We start from the raw sequence: 20,677 nt of genomic DNA on the forward strand, positions 1-20,677 counted from the left end.
TCCAGAGGGCGCCAAGGGGCCCCAGGACGGAGGCGTCGTTGCCTTGCCCAGGTAAGGCAGGGAGGGTGCGGGGCCTGAGTCACGGCTGCCCTGTCTGGCTCCTTACTAGAACTTGCTCAAGCAGGGCCTGACGGGAGCAGGCTTGGGGACCTCTGCCTCGCGGAGCTCGCCAACACCTCTGACCCCTCTGATCCTAATGCTGGAGACGGCCTCAAACCCCGCTGGAGCAGGGGCCCAGGTCTGCCCTGCCCGCTGCAGATCCAGGGGGCTGCACGTGTGTCCAGGCCTGCCTCCGGGGGGAGGGACGGGAACTGGGGACTCGTGTTAATTTCCTGGGGCTGCCAGCACAAATCGCCACAAACTGCGGGAGCCTGAAACAACACACATTTAGTCTCTCACAGCTCTAGAGGCCAGATGTCCGAAATCCAGGTGTTGGCAGGGTTGCTTCCTTCTGGAGGCTCTGAGGGAACATACGTCCTGGTCTTGAGCCCAGCTTCTGGGGGCTCCAAGGCATCCTTGGCTTGTAGTTGCATCACTCCAGTCTCTGCCTGTGTCAGCTCCTGGCCTTCTCCCCTTGCCGCTCTGTGCCTCGAACCCCCTTCTCCTTTCTCTCACTGGATGGAGGGCCCACCTTAAATCCACGATGGTCGCCTCTCAGGATCCTTAGCTTAATTACAGCTGCAAATTCCCTTCCTCCAAAGTCACATTCACAAGCTATGGGGATCAAGACTTGGACGTATCTTCTGGAGGGACACCATTCATCCCACTATGGGGCTGTTCAGAGTTGCAGGCACAGGAGTTGCTCAGTGCTCACGTGCATTCTGTAGTCCGAATCCTGCCGGTGCCGCGGGGCGGAGTCCTGTCCCAAGGGGACGCCCCCTCAATCCCACCACGGGACTCCTTCGGTGACACTTAGACACCAACGGTGAGTCTGATCCATCTGCGGTGTTCCTGGTGGGATTGGCAAGGTTGGTTTGAATGGATCGTGGACCACGACATCTTTCAAAGCTCCAGGAGGCCGAGGCAGGAAAGCCATTGAAACAGGTTTTGGCGTAATGTAAGGAGGCCCATTCTAATGGTTAGAGGGTGACAGGATGGAACGGCTGGCGTTTATTGGGGGATGATCATGGAGGCAGCCGGCTGAGACTGGGACCGGAGACCAGGGTCCTGAGTTCCAGTGCTTAGCTGCGGAGCTGAGCAGATAGGGGCCCTCCCTGCTCCCCTACACACCACCCAGCCCCAGGCTCCTCTTCCGTCAGGTGGGACCCTGCCGGCTTCTAGGCCCCCTTTCATCTCTGGAGTCCCCGCCCAGACGGACCAGCCTCTCCCAAGGAGGCTGAGACAAATGGTCCTTTTCCTGCCTCTCTTTCCTGGAGCATTGCGGTGACACTGCTCAGCCCCCGTCTGTTTAAAGAGCCCACCTGGGCACCACTTCCGGTCCAGGTGCCACAGGGAAGCCAGAGCTGACTTTCCAAAGAGCAAATCTGCTCTTGGAATTTCAGCAAAATGATGCTCCAGGTTTACCGATGAGGAGTCTCCCCACTTCCTGGGGCAGTCAAGGGTAGGGTGACGCACGGAAAGACCCCCAACCTGGAAAACCAGAGGTTTGGTTGGCCAGTTAAGTGGCGGAGAGGAGCCAGGAGTATCCCTAGTGGGAAAGGAAAGAGGCTTCTCTTCCACCCACCCCCAAATCCTAGCTCTGATCAACAGAACTTCTTTTCTTCCTTAGAATACACACAGATGATTTCTTTTTCTGAAATACTCCCCTCTTCCTCACCAGGTTAATTCTCATGCATCCTTCAGGTCTGGGGGCCTCTCAACCTCAGAGGAGCCTCAGATCTTGGGCTCTTGTTAAAAGGGGCCTGAGCTTCTGCATTTCTAACCAGCTCCAGTAATGCTGGCGCTGCTGGTCCTCGGACCACGCTCTGGGGACCACACTCTGGGGACCAGTGGCTCAGATACCCAACCTCTTGGGAATACCTCTGTCTTCAGCCTGGAGGCAGCTGCCCCGCCCTGTGTCCATGACACACTCTCTGCCCCCCCTCAGTGATCCTTCTACAGGGCATGGCCAACTCCCACGTGTCTCTGTGCTGCCACTAGACTGATTTCATCTTTTCCACCATCAGATCCCAGGAACGCCCAGCACAGAGCAGGAGCATGGTAACCCTTGAATCTTGGTTGAATGAATGGATCAATTCATGCATTCAAACAAAAGGTCAACACAGACCTATGCCAGCTTTCTCCGCTCCCACGTCTACACCTTGGGGGAAAACACTCAAACACTTAGAACTTAAATCTTGTTTGGAGTCATAAGAAGATGAAGTGAAAAAGCTGCAAAACGGCAGCCGAGCATGGCTGGGAAACTTGCTAGCGGTGCAAATGCTCAGGGCTGCCCCAGTCTCACTGAGTCAGAAACCCTACGGAGGGGGCTGCGATCTGTATTTCCGAGCCCTCCAGGGATTCTGGGTCACTCAATTGCAAAATCCACCCCAGGTCTAGACCAGTGACAGCTACTGGCTGTGTATTGGAACCACCTGGGAGCTTTTTTTTTTTTTTTTAATAAATCCATTTATTTTCGGCTGCGTTGGGTCTTCGTTGCTGCACGCAGGCTTTCTCTAGTTGCGGCGAGCGGGGGCTACTCTTCGTTGTGGTGCGTGGGCTTCTTATTGTGGTGGCTTCTCTTGTTGTGGAGCACGGGCTCTAGGCGCGTGGGCTTCAGTAGTTGTGGCACACGGGCTCAGTAGTTGTGGCTCGCGGGCTCTAGAGCGCAGGCTCAGTAGTTGTGGGGCACGGGCTTAGTTGCTCCGCGGCATGTGGAATCCTCCCGGACCAGGGCTTGACCCCGTGTTCCCTGCATTGGCAGGCAGATTCTTTTTTTTTTTTTTTGCGATACGCGGGCCTCTCACTGTTGTGGTCTCTCCCATCGCGGGGGACAGGCTCCGGATGCGCAGGCTCAGCAGCCATGGCTCACGGGCCCAGCCGCTCCGCAGCATGTGGGATCTTCCCAGACCGGGGCACGAACCCGTGTGCCCTGCATCGGCAGGCAGACTCTCAAGCACTGCGCCACCAGGGAAGCCCACCTGGGAGCTTTGAAAGCTCTGATGCCTTTGCCCCTCTGTACTGCTGTTACAACACTTGACTCCAAATGAGAGGATTTTCCCTCCTGACCCTGAATCTGTATTGTCGTTTCCAACACCTCGTCTCCAGCTCTCTGACACTACCTGGAGTTAGTGCAGACCCCACAGGTTAAGGCCTCAGTCCCGTAAGACTGCTTCCCACTTCAGATGCCAGTTGCAAGTTGGAGTGGGGCGAGGGGTTCCTACGACCCCCTCCTCAGGTGTAGGATTTGCTAGAATGATTCAAACTCAGGGAAACACTGTCCTTACTAATACCAGTTTATTATAAAGGATGCAACACAGAAAGAGGCAACTGGAAGAGATGCACAGGTATCGGGGAGGGTGCCGAGCTTCTGTTCTCACCAGCCGCCACCATCCCGGATTAATTCCAGCCCGTCTCCCCTCCCCGGAGGTCAGGGGTTGGGGCTAAAAGTTCCAAGCTTTAATGAAACGGGTTGGCCCCTGGGGCAGCCATCCCCATCCTGAGGCTGCCAAGGGGCACACCGAGAGTCACCTCATTCTCATAAACTCAGGTATGGTCCAAAGGGGCTCCTTATGAATGTGAAATGATGCTCCTCTCACCCAGTCATTCAGGAAATTCCAAGGGTTTTAGAAGCTCTTGTAACCAGGAACCAGGGACAAAGACCCAGTGTGTATTTCTCAGTATGTGATATTTTACAGTATCGCAGCCTCACTATCCCATTCTGGGAGGGTGGGCTCTGTTCAGGCTCCCCAAGCTCCATCTCCTTTTTGCTGCCATGGGGGTGAGGGAGGGGCCGGACCGGAGCAGGCAGGAGCCAACCAGGTGTGTGGCCAGGATAGCTCAACAAAGCAACGGGGAGGGAGGCTGTCACGGGTGGGAGATGAGGGGGCACTGGTCTCTTTCCCTAGAACCTTGCCTGCGAGCAGGGAGGCTGGGAGGGGACGGTACCCATGGCAGCTCCCTGTGACTCTGTGTGTGGTGTGCTGAGCAGCTCAGCCCATCAGACCAGCCTCAAGCCTTTTCTAGGGAGGCTTTCGCTTTAGTCACAGCAGACCCCACGTGGGGATGGGTAGCTCTGGAGGAGCGTTGCCTTGGCAACACAAAGACTTAGGAGGGCGGTGCTGGTAACCAGGGCTGCTTTTGACCTTCGCCATCTCTCGGGCTGGTGGCTTTATCATCTCCTGCTCTAACGCTGGAGCCATGCTCAAGCCTGCGATGAGAAGTCCACCTCAGGGGAGGCCTTTGGCCGCCCCCTCCCATCCACCCTCTTATCTTAGAGGACATCACCATGAAATACAATTCACCAGGAGGTGCCCATTTGAAAGCACCTAAACCAAAGCTAAGCCCCTGTTTGCCCTGGATTTACCCTGTAGCCACCACCCTGGGCCACACCTGCTGCTCACTGTGCATCTATAACCAGAGAAGCAAGGTGACCTCTGAGTTCCAGGTGGATCCAATGCAAAAGATGGTGAAATACAGCCTTAGCATCACTTCTCCAGGCTTGACTCCTCTCAGCTGTGTGACCTTAGGCAGAAGGCTTCACCTCTCTGAGCCTCAGTTTGATCTCAGTAAAGTGGGTGCTGATACACTTCCTCTCTGCAGGGGCTGTCGTCAGGGGATCTGAAGGCTCCCATGGGCCACAGTCCCTCGTGTCGTGAGGGTTAGGGTGTGTGTTAGTCTGCTCGGGCTGCTATAACAGAGCACCATAACCTAGTGGCTTATAAAACAAATTTAGTCCTCACTGTCCTGGAGGCTGGAGTCCGATTTGGTGTCAGGTGGAAGTCCTCTTCCTGGTTCATAGATGGCCATCTTTTTTGCTGTGTCCTCACAGGGCAGGAGGGGTAAAGGGGCGCTCTGGGTTCTCTTCTATAAGGACACCAACCCCATTCCTGAGGCCCCACCCTCCTGACCTGATCCCCTCATAACGCCGTCATAGTGAGGGTTAGTTTTCAACATGAGGATTTGGAGGTGTGGACACAAAACTTCAGTCCATGTGGGACGTTCATGCATCTTCTATCACCATTACCAGATGTTCGTGGACGTCCAGCACTGTGCCAGGTCCTCCAGGAACCTTGACTCTTTTAAAGACCCCAGTTAGAGACCCCGGTACCCACCCCTGACTGCGGCCAGCCCAGCCATAAGCTTTCCTCCACTCCCTCCAGACCATAGGCAGTGTTGCAGGTTTGGGGTTCAGGCTTCCCGGTAATTTGAAGGCTTTGCATTGACTGGGGTTCAGGGAGGGGGAGAGGGGAGCTGGCCCCTGCTGGCACGGAACCCACGCTGCAGCCGGGCAGGCCCCAGCAGCGGCCCCCCTTGGCGGCCCGGGCCTCGGGAATGGCAAGGAGGCCTCACCACTGACCACACGGCAGGCCAGGCCAGCTCCTCCCACCCCGCTGGGCCAGGCAGCTCCCTTTGACCTTGGCGGGGTCTGTTGGACACGTGCGCGGGCAGCCTGCCTGGTCTCATGCAAGGTCAGAGGATTTCTGAAAATGCTTAAAAGCTTCAGCTCTTTTAAGAAGGATTTTCTTCATTTTGGCACAGTGGGGTGTTTCTGGGCTGCGAGCTGCCCAAGCCCTGGAGCGCCTGTGTTTGTTCCCTCGGTCTGGGGGTGAGGCCTGGCCGAGGGCACCTTGGCATGGCGTCCCCTGAGAAGTGGGTCTCAGGGACTTGTCCTGAGCTTCCTCGGGGTGGGGGTGAATGGCCTGTAGCGAAGGAGGAAAAGGAGGCTGGGTAGGTGGCTCCCCCCAACACCCCAGACAGTCAGGGTGGCCTGGCCACTGCAGCCCCAGGGCTGACCACTGAGGGAGTCACCCGGCCTGCTGGCCCTACCTGTGCCAACCCTGGCACCTGCCCCCCACACAAGGTCAAGAGGGCGCCCCTGGGAAGAACCCAGAGGGAGGGAGTGCCAAGGCCCGGGAGCATGGAAACTAGCCGGGCCTCTTTAAGAATCTGTGTTACCAGAGGGGAGAATATGCAGAGCAAGGCCTTTAGTAAACATCTGTGGGCTTGCAGTAACAACTCCCAGCTGTGTGAGGGGGGCGGGGGGGGGGCGGGGAGGCCCACGGAGCTGGCTGGAGGGTGGGATGGGCTGAGGTCAGGCTGGGTGGGGACCAGCCAAGAACACATGGAGGGCGGGCAGCGGGCTGAGCAGGGACAGAGGTTTGTCCGAGCGTGGTGGGCAGTGGACGAGCCTCCAAGACGCTGGGCCTGGAAGTTTCCACTTCCCTTGGGGCCTTTTCTGAATCCTTCCAGAGATCTCTAACCCCGCCTTGCAGCCAGGAGAGGAAGGTTTCAGTCCCGTGGTAGTGGAGGGGAGCGGGGGAGGGAAAGGTCGGTGCAGCCTTTTCCAAGTCACGGCTGATGGTTCAATTGCCTGTCCGAGTGGTGATTAGTATCTCTTTCTATCACTCAGAGTACCAAGCACAGCACCTGTGAACTGTCCCTCAGCAACATCCTTCTCCAGACCCATCCCCTGGAGCCCCACCTTCTCCTGCCCAGGAGCTGCGCCGCAGCCTCCTGGGTGGTCTCACTGCCTCCCAGCTCTGTCCAGGTGGCTCTAGGAGCCACCATCATTACTGCTCCCTAAGATAACCTGACCGGGACATTCCTCTAGGCTTAAACCCAGGTGGTGATCCCCTGTTAGAGACAGTTGATATCCTAGTTCGGATGCTTTGGGTTACGAGTGACAAATCCAATTCAGAAAAGCTTAAACTTTGGAGAGGACATGGCTGTTCACATTGACTGGAAAGTCCAGAAGCTGTGTGGGTTTCATGGGTGGTTAAGCTAGCAGTTCAGCCATGTCCAGAGGACCAGGTTCAGGTCCACCTCTCCTCTCTATCCTCTGTAGCAGCACACTGCTACAGCCAGTAGCGGTCCTCACACCGGCTTCCTTCATGTTGCCAAAATGGCTGCAGTGCCTCCAGCTCTACATCAAACTTTTAAATGCCAGAGTGAATCTCTTTTTCTGAACTCCTGTTCTGGTTATGTATTTCTGTACAACAAACCACCCCAAAACTTAGTGACTAAATCTTTTATTTTTCTCATAAACCTGCAATTTGGGCAGGACTCAGCAAGACCAGTTCATCCTTTCTCCACATGGCATCAGCTGGGGCAGCTAAACTGGGGCTTGGAGAATCCATCTCGAGATGGCTCACTCACGTGGCTGACAAACGGGTGCTGATGCTGCCTGGGAACTTGGTTCCTCCTCATACAGAGCTGCTTGGGCTTCCTAACAGCATGGTGCCTGGGCTCCAAGAGAACAAGGCAGGAGTGCATGGCATTCTTATGACCTGGCCTCAGGAGTCACACAGCATCACTTCCTTTGTACTCTGTTGGTTGCAGTGGTCACAAAGCCCTGCCTGGGTCCAAGGGGATGAGCCATAGTCCTTACCACTCATGGGAGGAGCGTCAAGGCTGCATCCATGAGGAATTTGTGGGATGGGAATTACTGTTGTCACCATCTTGGAAATATGATCGGCCACAACCCCCTGCAAACATCTTCTCCACTCTCACTGAGCCAGTCTGGGGCACATGCCCAGCACTAAACTGATACCCGGGGCCAGAGGATGGGTTGTGTGTCACCCCTGGAACCAGGGAAGACTTGGTTCTCCCCAGAGTGTCTGGGCTGCGTGGGGGAGGTGTGGGTCCCCCAGAGAAAGGAAGAAGCTCAGGATGCAACCAGTGCCCCCTGTAGCCACATTCACGGAATACTGACTACGTGCCGGGGGCTGTGCTAAGTGCTTGGTCTCATTTACTCCATTACTTCTCACCACAACCCAGTGAGACTGGTGCTGTTGTTCTCTGCACTTTACAGAAACTGGGGTTTGTCATTTGCCCAAGGCCACAAGGTCAGAAGATGACAGAGACAGAGTTAAAGGTCAGGTGTGTATGGCTCTAAGTCTACGCTTGTAACCACTCCATAGCAAAGTTCAAGACTTCTGGTCCATGGCTGAAGAAAGCAACTTGAATGTGGAAGTATATAGCCTGGTTTCACTGGCAGCCATTTTGTGACCATGAGGCGATCCAATTTGAGAAAGAAGCAGGGGCACCGAGAAGGGGTGAACCTTGATCAATTATAGCAACATCTGCCCTCCATAGGGACTCTTCAGTTATGTGAGTCAGTAAATCTACTTTACTGTTTAAGACTGTATGGGTTTGATGCACAGTTACTTATAATTGAGAGTATCTTAACCAATGAAGGAGGCTATTGTAATATTTTTCCTATTTCATTATAGGAATTGTCTGTATGTCTGTCTATGTGATTAGACAACAAGTGTCTTCGAAGAAGGGACCAGTGCCTTTCTCTATGTCCAGTGCCTAGCACAGCTGGTAACACTCCATTTTTTGAACCATACTTGGAGAGAAAATAAATGAGAACAAGTGTAGCTATTCTTCCAGAATTTTCAGCTGTTTATATCAAAACCCCCTTCTCTTCTCTGCTTCCATATCTGGTGCTGTTCTTTCACTGCCTCTTGTTTTCAAAGCCCAAACACAGAACCCACATTGCAATTGAGTTCCCCACGATGTGACTTTGGCAAAAGAGGTGAGGAGAAAAACAGGTAGGTGCCTGGTCACCAGAGCAGCTGGGCTGTGGAGGTGGCCCTTGGCAGAATGGCAGTAGAGAGACCAAGGAGAACCTTCATGGGAAACAGGGGTGTGGCCGGAACGAGGCGAGCCTGGATGCTTTTACACTATCAGCATATTTCATGACAAAAAACTTGGCCTCGTTGCTGTAAAAGCCTTCAGCCCAAGACACGCAACCTTTCTTGCTTTCTTTGTTGAAGGTTAACTTTTCGCAAGTTAAATTTTCTCCTACTCATCCAGCCTCATCAAGGAGCTTTGGCATATAAAGCTTTGCTGAGCGCGATAAAAGAAAGCCTCAAAAAAAAAAAAAAAAAAAATATGAGTGTTCCGAGAACGTTTCTGGGAAAAGCATACCCAGCCAGCTTGTTCTGCAGCCCCCACTCAGCTCCCAGACTTGGACCCACCCTCACCCTTGTCACAGTGTGTGGGCAGCAGGTCTTTCCCCATGCCCACCCCTGGGGCCACAGCACTTCCTTCAGAGCAGCTGGCTGGAGCCCAGTCCTAAGGCTGATCCCAGAATGGTGGTCACCCGTCTTCCCCATCTGTGGGAAATTAGCAAAATAAGGAAGATGTATCAGTCTTTTCAGAAAATGGGATCTCTTCAGCTGATGGAGCTGGCTCTTGTTCTGACACTGGGTCTCTATTTGGTTTGCTTTCCCCTGCAAATAAAAGAAAACTCCAACTCAACAGGTGCAAACAAGAAGAATGGTTTAAAAATCTCACTTAACACGGAGCCCTGAATCAGCGTCCCAGGGGTCCTCACCAACACGCCCAGCCCGATCACATGCAGCTATCATTGCCGGATGCGGTTTTCTTTCTCACGGTGTTCGACTGTGATTCTCACATCCTAACCATGGCAGAACCATCCTTTAGTTCTGTTCTGGGCTGCTTCCCCCAAGAAGGGAAGAGGATTGTTAGACCAAATTCTGGATATTCCTCCAGGTGTCAAGCAATTTCTACAGACACGATTCCTGTCACCTGGTACCTTTTCCTCTGAGATGGTCACCCACGTACAGATAAGTACAAACTGTTGGCAAGAAATTAAAAGCTTAACCCAACTAAGCAGTGACTGCATTTTCTTTCTTTTCTTTTCTTTTCTTTTTTTTTTTGGCCACACCACATGGCACGCGGGATCTTAGTTTCCCGACCGGGGATTGAACCCATGCCCCCTGCAGTGCAAGCCCGCAGTCTTAATCACTGGACTGCCAGGGAAGTCCCCGCATTTTCTGTATGAATAAAATCATCTTTGCAAAAATGACTGGACAGGTTTTTGAAAAATGGGGATATGGGTTTGGGGTGATCAGACCTAAAAAGAGAAGCCTGGCACAGTGGGTGCCCAGTGCTAGCAGGCAGGAACGAGGTCTACATGGGGGACTGAGCAGGAGGTGGTGTTCCAGTGCTGGCGGTGGTCCACTTCTGCACTATTCTGGATGGTGGTCACTCACTGTCTTCACTTTGCAGGGATGTATCAAGCTCAACACTTAAGATTTGTGTACTTCTCTGTATGTATGTTGTCCCGGAACAAAAAATGTCTTTCGGTACCTCTCCAGCCAGGGAACCCATGATGTTCTCTTTCAGGGCGGGTCAGAGGCAGGCACTCATCCTCCAAGCTGCTGAAGCCAGAGGTAGGAGTCACAGGAATGGCACCTGCCAAGATGCCCCATGAGAGGAAACAAGCCCCAGGGCCCCTCCCCCTCCCCTCCCACTTCAAATTGTCACTCCATCCCAGTCCTTGTGTCTGACACCTGTGTTTTCTCCCACCCCATCTTCCGATGGCTTTGATTCCTCTTGTTCTTTTGCCAGCAAAGCTCTGCTTTTGCCAGCCCAAGAAAGAGAAGCTGTTCTCACCTCCCTCTTTTCTCTCCCTCACACACGACCCCCACTCAGACCACCTGGGTCCCCAGACCAGGAGCCAAGCCAGCAGACCCCATGGTTCCAGGGGCTATGGTGGGTGCCGGGTGGCAGCAAATACTCATAGGTTGGAGGTTGTCCTGCCCAAGAGAGAGGAGGGCAACAGAGAAGCTGATGGTGATGCCATGGGGAGTCCCATGCCTTACTGGTTAGATCATGATGGATGAGCTTGGTTCTCGTGGGGCCTGGCTTAGAGACGAGCAGGGTGATAGCTGGATGGAGAACGTGCAGGGCACTGAGGAGGGGAGAGGCCATTCTTCGGCAGAGGACAGAGTCCAAGCAAGCAGAGATGGCTGTACCACTAAAGCTCTTTTCCTGGGAGCACAAAGTTTGAGCCTTTGCCTCATCTTCCCATCCTGTTCCCTGTGTCCCCCGGCTGAGCTCCGGGAGCATTTCCTGTTTGTCTCAGCCCTCTCAGGCCTGAAGGAGAAGCTGAAGCCCCGTGCCTAGGCTCCTCTTGGGAGGGGCCTCGGTGCTGGTGTAACCAGACAAGGCCGGTGCCAAACACAAGTTCGGCTGCCTGCCACTCAAAAGGCCAATACCTAAGAGACAAGTGTTGGTGGAAAAGGAAAATTTGCTTTATTCAGGAGGCCAGCAACCTGGAAAGACTGCTGTCCTAAGACCATCTCCATGTTGCCGGTTGGGAGACAAAGGTTTTACAGGTCCTGTGAGGGAGGGGGCGGCAGGGTGCCTGATCAGCTTGCGTACAATTCTCGATTGGTTGGCATCAAGGTGAAGTTTTGAGTATCACCAGCCTTCTGGTTTCAACCGGTCTGGGGTCTACATGCTTGCGTCAGCAGTTTTCATTGGAGTGGGTCTGCATCCCATAAAAAACACTTAGGACTGAGTGTCAAACATTTATTTATCTATATATTTCAGGGAACTGGGAGTTCGGTGACCTTGCTATGCGTCTGGTTTATAGTCTAAATTGTTACCAGTTTTCCTGACCAACAAATATTCTTTGTTTCTACATCTTCACATTTCCAAATCATTAACTCTGGAGCCAGCCCTTCTGAGACTCAGGGGAGGCCTGGGAGACTAAAGCAAAAGCCTTTTACTTCAAAGGACAGGGACACAGGGGCTAGCATGCTGTTTCAGTCCCCCTTTTCTCTGATACCTCTCAGTCTTGAGGGGAACAGGTGTTGGACAAGAAAGGGAATCACGTTTTTTTTTTGTTTTTTCATTTTGTTTTGGTTTTTTTGGCCACACTGTGCAGCACGTAGGATCTTAGTTCCCTGACCAGGGATCGAACCCATGCCCCCTGCAGTGGAAGCGCAGAGTCCTAACCACTGCACTGCCAGGGAAGTCCCTGGGAATCACGTTTTGAATAGAGAGGCTAATCACAAACTTGGCAGAGAAACTCGGTTTTAGGGGGAATTTGTTTCAGTGGTTCTCATTGAACCATGTCCTCAGCCCCTGCCTCGCCCTCCCTGCCAGCTTCTCCTCAGGTGCTCCCTTCCCCCACCAGCCTATCCTCGCCAGGTCTGTGCCCACAAGCCCAGACTGGCTCCCCTCTATGCCCCCCACCTGTTCCCCGGGGAAAGCTTCTCTGTCTTGACTATCCAAACTTGACCCAACCTTTAAGACCCAACTTCCACCATTCACATGTCTTTGGGAAAAAAAAAAGTTACATTGAGATATAATTCACATATCATACAATTCATCCATTTAAAGTGTACAATTCTATAGTTTTTGGCACATTTATAGTTATGCAGCCATCCCCACAGTTAATTTTAAAATATTTTTATCACTTCAAAAAGAAACTATCTCCCTTTTGCCCCTCCCTCAGCCCTAAGCCTATTCTGAACATTTCATATAAATGGAATCATATAATATGTGGCCTTTTGTGTCTGGTTTCTTTCAGTGAGCATGTTTTTGAAGTTCTGATGTAGCATGTGTTAGCGCTTCATTCTTTCTGATGCCAAAATCCTAGTCCATTGCCCAGAGGCAGCATATTTTGTTTATTCAGTCATCACTCGATGGACATTTGAGTGGTTTCCACCTTTTGCTCTGATGAATCCACCATTTACCTTTAAACTTTTTCCAAGCACCTGGTCTGTGCATTGTAATCTCCCCCTCCTCTGCACAAATCCTGCCACTACTAATATTAATTACCCTCTACCAAGCACCTACTATATGCCAGACTCCAAATTAGGCTCTTCTTATGTCAACAGACTGAATTCACACCATACCCCGAAGAATGTGGTATTATTTCCACTTTATGGATGAGAAAGCTCGAGCCCAGAGGAGTAAAGAGATTGGCCAACATCACGGTGGAAATGGGACTTGAACCCAAGTCTGTCCTGCCACAAAATCCTCCTGTTGTGTTTATCTCATTTTTGGCATTTAACCTTTCTTTAATTGGTTTTACGTATTTTGGGGTCTCCCTCAAATTGTAAGCCTCTTCAGGGTAAGGACCATGTCACACAGTTCTTTAGTCTTAGACCCAGTACCTTGTTGGACAGTCCTTCCACGCATATCTGTGGAGCTCCTGTTGGCTTGCAGTCTGTGGGGGATCTATGCTTTTTGTCTGTTCAGCATCCCTCCCCTCAGCCTCCTCCTGGCTACAAGATGGGCATGTGCCTCAGGCCTAACCAATCAGAGCCCTCAATCCCGCTGGCCACAGTGATTGGCTCAAGGATGGGCCTAGGATCCAAGCCTGGCCAATCAGAGCCTTCCTCAAGTATTTTGCCATAGTAACGGCTGAGGACACCTGCTTACTCTTTGGGACTGGGAGCTATAGGGACCATCAAGCCTGGCATTGCCATTGGCAACTTCATCCTGCCTTCTGGGCAAAGCCTACATCAGAATGCCATGCAGATGTTTAAAATAGTATTGCAGGAAAATATTTAATCACATGGAAGGATGTTCATGATACCTTCCTGGGTTTAAAATAAGGCAGCTACAAAGTAGAACATACAATATTACTTGCTACGTAAGTGTTCATATATACCTGCAAGTAAAAAATGGGTAATAGATGCCAAAATACTAACATTGGTTCTCTCTGTATGAGTATTGATTATATATTTTTTCTTTGTTTATTTGAACTTTCAAAACTCAGGCTGAATTCTGTACTTTTTAGAAGGTTTTTTTGTTTGTTTTTCTGTTTGTTTATTTTAAGCTAGAGCCCTTCGGTTCAGCCTGACTCATCTCATTTGCCTTTTTAGAGCACACACTTTTCTAACAACCCCATCATCTGCCCTGGTCCTGGGCCTTCCCCACCCTTGGCCACTCTGCTCACCTGGGCCCCTAATGGCCACCAAGGACCTGCCATCCCAGCTGTGCCTGGGTAATGCCATCCCCAGGTGTCTTCCTGATTCTCAGAGAAAGGCAGGCCTCCCTCCCCCACTCATCCTGCTGGGTGTTGCGTTTCCATTCTCAGCTCACAAGGAACCTACAAAAAATATTTTCTCTGGCAGTCAGTTAGAGAGTATCAGCCCCAGACATGCCTTCCAGGCGACGTCCGAGCCTGGAGCGGCTGCTGTCCTCCACTGCTGCCAGGAGACACGGTCAAAGACAAGGCCAGGGTTCCGACCTCATAGCCTTGAATAGGGCTCTTTGCCCCATCAAGGTGTGAGCAATAACAAGGCCTGGGAGGTGCAGCCCCACAGGATTCTTCTGCTGGAGCCAACCTCTCCCAAGCTGATGGCACAGAGCCATCATCCTGGGCCCAGACCCTGACTGCCTTCTCCAAATGCCGAAGGGTTCAAAGGGTATGATTGTCTCATGGGTGGGCAGTCAAGGGCCCAACTGTCTGCCCACCCGAGTGTCTCTCTTTGGGGGCCCTGCCCTCACTCCAGAGAGGTGTCCCTTCCCGTTCCCCTCCGGGGCCAGCCTGTCCTGCAGACCCCAGGCTCTGACTACCCAGTTGGTACCAGCGGCCATAGCCATTGAGCCAGGAGTGGGTAGTCACCTGACCCCGGCTGGCCCATCGGATCTGCGCTCATAAGAATGCTCTGGATAAAAAGGCAGCCAGGCTGGGCTGTGAAAACGCAGATAAATCCAAGGAGAGAAAGGAGACAGAGAGACAGGCAAGTAGTTGAGATGAGCCATTCGGAGGAGTGAGAAGCACAAGAGCGATAAAGTAGGCCTGAGGGTTCTCCAGATTCCAGACGTTCAGAGGCTACATCCTTTGAAGAAAGCCCACTTTAGCCAACCTGTCTCATCTGGGTATTTATTCCTTACAACCCATAGATTCAGGGTTACATTGAGAGTACCTGTTCCCAGGTGGGAAGATCTGAGCCTACCTCCAGGTGGAGGGAGACGCCCTCTTCTCATCCCTCTCCCCTCCCATTGGCTGGGAGGCCCCATTTGCTGCTCATTCCCAAGGGCCTTGGGTTCTTAAAGAAACTGCTTCCCAGCTACTGGACATCTCCCCTAACCCTGTTCCAAGGGGAAGGAGTTTCAGGGCAGAGGGACCTTCCAGATCATGACCAAAAGTCACTGGCAACCTTGGTTCAGTGGATCCTAAAAAGCATGCTGATTGGGCATGCTGACCATGTCTAAGGTATGAAAAAGTAACAGGTTTTGGAGTCTGGCAGATTAGGGTTTGAATCCTGGCCCCAACAGCCTCCTGGCTGTGGGATCTGCTTTGTTTCTTGGAGCCTTCATCACCAATATCATCCGAGACCTGCCATGTGCTGGATGCCTTCCTGCGAGCTCCTGAAGAGGGTACTACCAGCGGGATCCCATTTTCCAATTGGGGAAGCAGAGACAGGAGAGGTTAAGCCATGGGGCACGAGTCACACAGCTGGTGATGGAGGATAAACCCTGGTTTATCTGATTATGGGGAGCAGGTTTAGCCCAAAGAGAAGAAAAAATCTTGTGAGAAACCCTCATAAAATGAAGTTAGTGTGCTTCTCTACCCGGAAAAAGAGAAAGTAGACCTTCAACAAAAATGTTCTTCCAGTGTTTACAGAGGAACTACATACAATGTCTGGGATTTGCTTCCAAGTCGTCCACTGGGGCACGTGTTGATGAAAGAAGATTGGATGAGTTGATCATTTTCGAAGCTGGGCATTGGGACATGGGTGAACATTACACTGTTCTCTCTCCTTGTGAATATGTCTGGAAGTTCTCATAATAAAAAGGTTGTTTTTAACGTATCGAGTAGGAACTCAGCCAGAGTTGAGGAGCGTTTGGCAAAGGATGTCAAGGTGCAGACGGGGGGCACCGACCACGAGGGAGCCCGGAGCCCCTCCCTGGCCCCGCCAACCGCTCTCCTTCCCCACCAGTCTCCCTCTTGACTCCCATGTTGTCCAAGAACCCTCGGCTGTGAGTAATGAATGCGCCTCTCGGTGGGACATGTGTTTCCAATCATTCTGCTCAGCAGTGAGTCACCACGGACAGCTGCTGCCTGTCTCCGACTCCCACCCCTCACGTCGTCCAGATCCGCCCTGCCACCCCCCCCCACCCAGCTTGCGCTCAGCTGACAGGACCCTCCTGCAGCTCCTGCGTCCTCCTACCTCTGGGTCCTTCTGCCTAGAACAGTGCTCTCACCTTATCTGAATCATTCTGACCAACCTCCAGGTCTCTATCCCAGGCCCTCCGGACCCCGCTGGTGCCCTTGCTCCTGGTCTGGGCCCCAACACACTTTGCCATCATCTCTGTCTGTATTTCTACTAAAAGGTGGATCATGCTGTAGCACGAAAGGGGCTGTTTTTGTTCCATCCACATCCCCGACACCTGCACATGCCTGACACACAGCTGGGGCCCAATACAAACTTGTCGAATGAATGAATTAATGAATGAATAAGTAAACAAGTGAGCTATAACCTTAAGAAGTTGGAAGTCTTGGGGAAGGCAGACATGAAGACAAGTAACCCGTGTGAGAAAACGCAAGTGGTCTGAGAATTCCAGGTAAACGGGCCACAGAAGGGCAGTTTCCATCTCTACCCCTCCCTAGGGTGGCCTGCTCCCCACACAACCCCAGCCGGGCATCTCCCTGGGATGGAAATCAATCACGAGCCCCCTTTGGCTGTCTGAGCTGGCTCCTGGGTCATGGCGAGGAAGGCTCTGAGGCCACATCCAGGCTCGGCGGGGAAGGAGCGCTGGAGAGCCATGTGCCTGGTGGCGGGCTGGGGTGGGGGGGACAGGGGGCTACTCGCCAGCCAGGAGGCCACACCTGGGACACCCCTCTTCCTGGCCTGAGGAGTCAGACCACAGTCCAACTCGATGGGGAGCGCCGAGGGGGACCCAGGGCACCCTCTGTGTCTTCAGGAAGCTCAGCCTGCCTGGGTGCTGAGAGACGCAGCCCACCCAGCCCCTGTTGCCTTCCCTGTGGGCATCCAGGCGACCGGGCTCTGTGGTCAGATGACACCTGTCAGGGGAGGCTGTGCTGGAGGATGCAAGTCACCTCCAGCAGTGACTAGGTGTCGGCCTTGTTCCCGGGCCAGGGAATGCCTGGGCGGAACTGGGGCTGTGCAGGACGAGGAGAGAAGCAGTGGGATTTGGGGCAGGACTGCACACGTGATCCCACTTCTATCAGGGGCTGGGCAGGCCCGGGGACATGGGGTCCCAGAGGGCGAGCCACTGCCTTTTGGCCCCTCTCGCCTGTGGAGTTGGGCTGCCAAAAACCGAGAGGCAACGAGCCAGGCCCACAACTCCAGAGAGCAGCTGGAAATGGCGGTGAGGACCTGATGAATCACTTTTCAGGGAGCCGGGCCTCTCCTCGCCTTCCTCCTGGCTCTGTTCATTGCCTTCTGATCTCCTTGTTGGGGACCAGAGCCACCCACGCCCTGCTCTCCGTCTTGTCTGGCAGCTCAGCTCAAGGTTGAACGAGGGCCTTTAGGCATTCTGTCCCTTCGCCCTCACCCCGGACTCCAGTGGATGACCTCCAGGGGCTGGGACCTCATCCGTTTGCTCCGAAGCTCGTCACAGAGGGAGGGAGGGAGACAGGTTGGAATCTGAAGGTGACAAGAAACCGGACTGGGGATGGAAGGAGCTTGGTGATGCTGACCACAGGCTGACCTCGCCGAGAACCTGAGGCATCCCTAGAGAAGAGAGACCGGAGCGGGGCGGGGGGTGGGCAAGGGGGAGAGAAGGCAAGGCAGGAGCACAGAAAGAAAAACAGGATTGGGGAGAGGAAGGAGAGAGAGAGGAAATTCTTGGGCATCGTCCTAATCATAGCCTTGAAATGAAATTTACTGCTGCACTCAGCATGGGAAGCCAGCCAGCGCCGCCAAACCAGCCCCCCTCCTGTTTGGATTAGGCGATGACATCATGGCCATGGGCCGTCACTCCCAACACCAAAGGAAGAGCAGGATGGCGGGGCTGGAAACCTGAGCCTCCTGCCTCTGGCTTGCAGGGAGGCGAACCTGAAACCACGAAAACCCAGCCCCAACCATCCCCTGCTGAGCTGGGCAGCCAGTCCCCCAGCTGTCCCGCCCCTCGCTCCTGGCCAGCCCCTGGTCCCCAGAATGCCAGCTGTGGCTGCTTCCGGGAGAAAGCCAAGGATGGAGAAGCACTGGTCCCATCTCTGCTCGCTGGCCCACCTCCCTAACCCGCCTATGCGAGGAAGCACATGACTGCGTGCCCAGGGCCAGAGGAAATGGCCTGGGCACGAGAAAATGCAGAGCAGTGCCCCAAAGAGAGCCACTGCCTAGTGTCTCTCATAGTCCTTTGTTTTCCGTGTAAATGAAGCCTACAGGGGGCTCTGGGAAGAGCCCAGCTCGGGGAGAGCTGAGAGGCAAACAGGTGGGGAACCGGAGGACAAAAGCACAGTTCCGGGGTGTGGACTTCTGGAGCACAGACTGTGCAGGAGCGGCTCCCTGGCCCTCCCTCGCTACCGGAAGGAGGGATGTGCCCTCCCCTGCAGGACTGGAGTCCCTTCTGAGTCACAGGGAGGCAAAACGCGGCCACAGGGAGGAGAGGCAGTGTCATCTGAGAGTCCATGGGAAGCAAGGTCTGAAAAGGCTTCCCAGCCCAGGGATGAAACCATGGCTGTGCCAGAGCCGCATCCCTGGAGGAAGTGTTTACATGCTGCCGCTCTAGGCTGTCTGCTCCGGATACTTCAGACGCGGCAGTGTCTTCAAGCCAACAACTTACTTCATGGGCTTTCTGTTCACCCCCAGGACAGCCTCCCCACCTCCCTCCTTTCTTTCTGGAGTCACTCTAGAATGGATCAGTGCAGCATGGGTGGTGTGAGTACTGCTGCCCCGTTTGTGAAGGCTGTTCTCTGCATAGTGGGCAGTGGGGAATTAAGACACAGGCAGGGGGCTTCCCAGGTGGCGCAGTGGTTGAGAGTCCGCCTGCTGATGCAGGGGACACAGGTTCGTGCCCCGGTCCAGGAAGATCCCACATGCCGCGGGGTGGCTGGGCCTGTGAGCCATGGCCGCTGAGCCTGCGCGTCCTGAGCCTGTGCTCCGCAACGGGAGAGGCCACAACAGTGAGAGGCCCATGTACCGCAAAAAAAAAAAAAAAGACACAGGCAGGCTTGCAAGGTGTGTGCCCTGGCTCAAGGCTGCCTTTGCCCAGAGGGGGACCTGCCTGGGAGGGGAGGAAGGGGGATTGACAGGTGCAGAGGCAGGGAGTGAAGGAGAGAGGCCAGGTCCCGCCTTCTTAAAGATGCTCTATGGGATGGCATAAAGTATAGCCACAGGCGCAGCCAAAGAAACCCCAATGGGAGGCGTGAGCCAAAAGCAGTGGAGAGGACAGAGCGGGAGCTTTGGAAAGTAAATGCCTAGAGGAGCTGCAGCCAGGGCAGGCTTTAGCAGTGATGTACTGCAAATGTAGAAAAACAGCCATATTTCTGCTGTCCATTTTAGGGTTGGACCATCATCTGAAAATTGCTTTCCCCACACGAGGAGCAGGATATGACATCTATCTCATCACCTAAGTCCCCGTCACCCGGAACTTTTTGGTGAACACCTGTTCATACATCCGTCTGCATCCCTGCATATGTGTAATTTCCCATAAATGGACTATCACGCATGCTGTATGCTCATGCACACATTATTATTATTATTATTATTATTATTATTATTATTATTATTATTATTATTATTATTATTATTATTTTGGCCCTGTGGCTTGTGGGATCTTAGTTCCCCAACGAGGGATGGATCCCAGGCCCTCGGCAGTAAGAACGTGGAGTCCTAACCACTGGACTTACCAGGGAATGTCCATGGACACTTCTTTTTTTTTTTTTTTTTTGCGGTACACGGGCCTCCGGACGCGCAGGCTCAGTGGCCATGGCTCACGGGCCTAGCCACTCCATGGCATGTGGGATCTTCCCGGACCGGGGCATGAACCCGTGTTTCCTGCATCAGCAGGCAGACTCTCAACCACTGCGCCACCAGGCAAGTCCATCCATGGGCACTTCTTAAACAACAATCTTTATACTATTTCCTGCCTTCCCTCTCTCCCATGAGAACCAGTATGGACACAGCACCATCTCCCAGCCTGTTCTCTGGGTGATACGTGGGTACAGGGACCCTCCCTACGCATTACTATTTTCCCTACAGAAAGAGAACCTTGTTGTTTATGTCTCTGCATTTGGTCTCAAGACCAACGATTTTTATCAGTTTCCCTAGTTAGGGGTTATCAACTAGGGAAGGTTCGCCACCCAGGGGACACTAGACAACATCTGAGGACAGTTGGTTGTGACAACTTGGGGGGAAGATGTTATTGGCATCTAGAGGGTAGATACCAGGGTTATTGCTCAATACCCCCGCCATGCACAGGACAGCCCCACTGTGCAGAGGACGGCCCGACCAGAGAAAGGTCTGGCCCCAAGGTCAGCGGTGCCGAGGCTGAGAAGCCGGCCCAGCGGAAGAGGATTCATAATGAAATTAATGAAGTGAAACAAAAATCAAAATGTCCTTTAGAGTGTCCATGGCTGATCACGAAGATGCTCATGTTGACTGTGCAGTGACCCGTGGCCCATCTTCACCCCACACACAGGTCATTCTTACTCACCTTCTTGTCACCTTTGGGATGTCCTATGGTAAACAGCCCCAGCAAGGAACTTTGGGGACAGATGTCTGGGCTGCGTGTGGCACTGCCACCTACTGTGGCCACGAATCTGATGCCCGGAGTCGACGCGGTGGGGGGGGTGAGCATCATGACCCCGATGTCAGCTTCC

This window comes from Mesoplodon densirostris, chromosome 18 (assembly GCF_025265405.1).
Source record: "Mesoplodon densirostris isolate mMesDen1 chromosome 18, mMesDen1 primary haplotype, whole genome shotgun sequence".
In the NCBI taxonomy this organism is placed as follows: domain Eukaryota; kingdom Metazoa; phylum Chordata; class Mammalia; order Artiodactyla; family Ziphiidae; genus Mesoplodon; species Mesoplodon densirostris.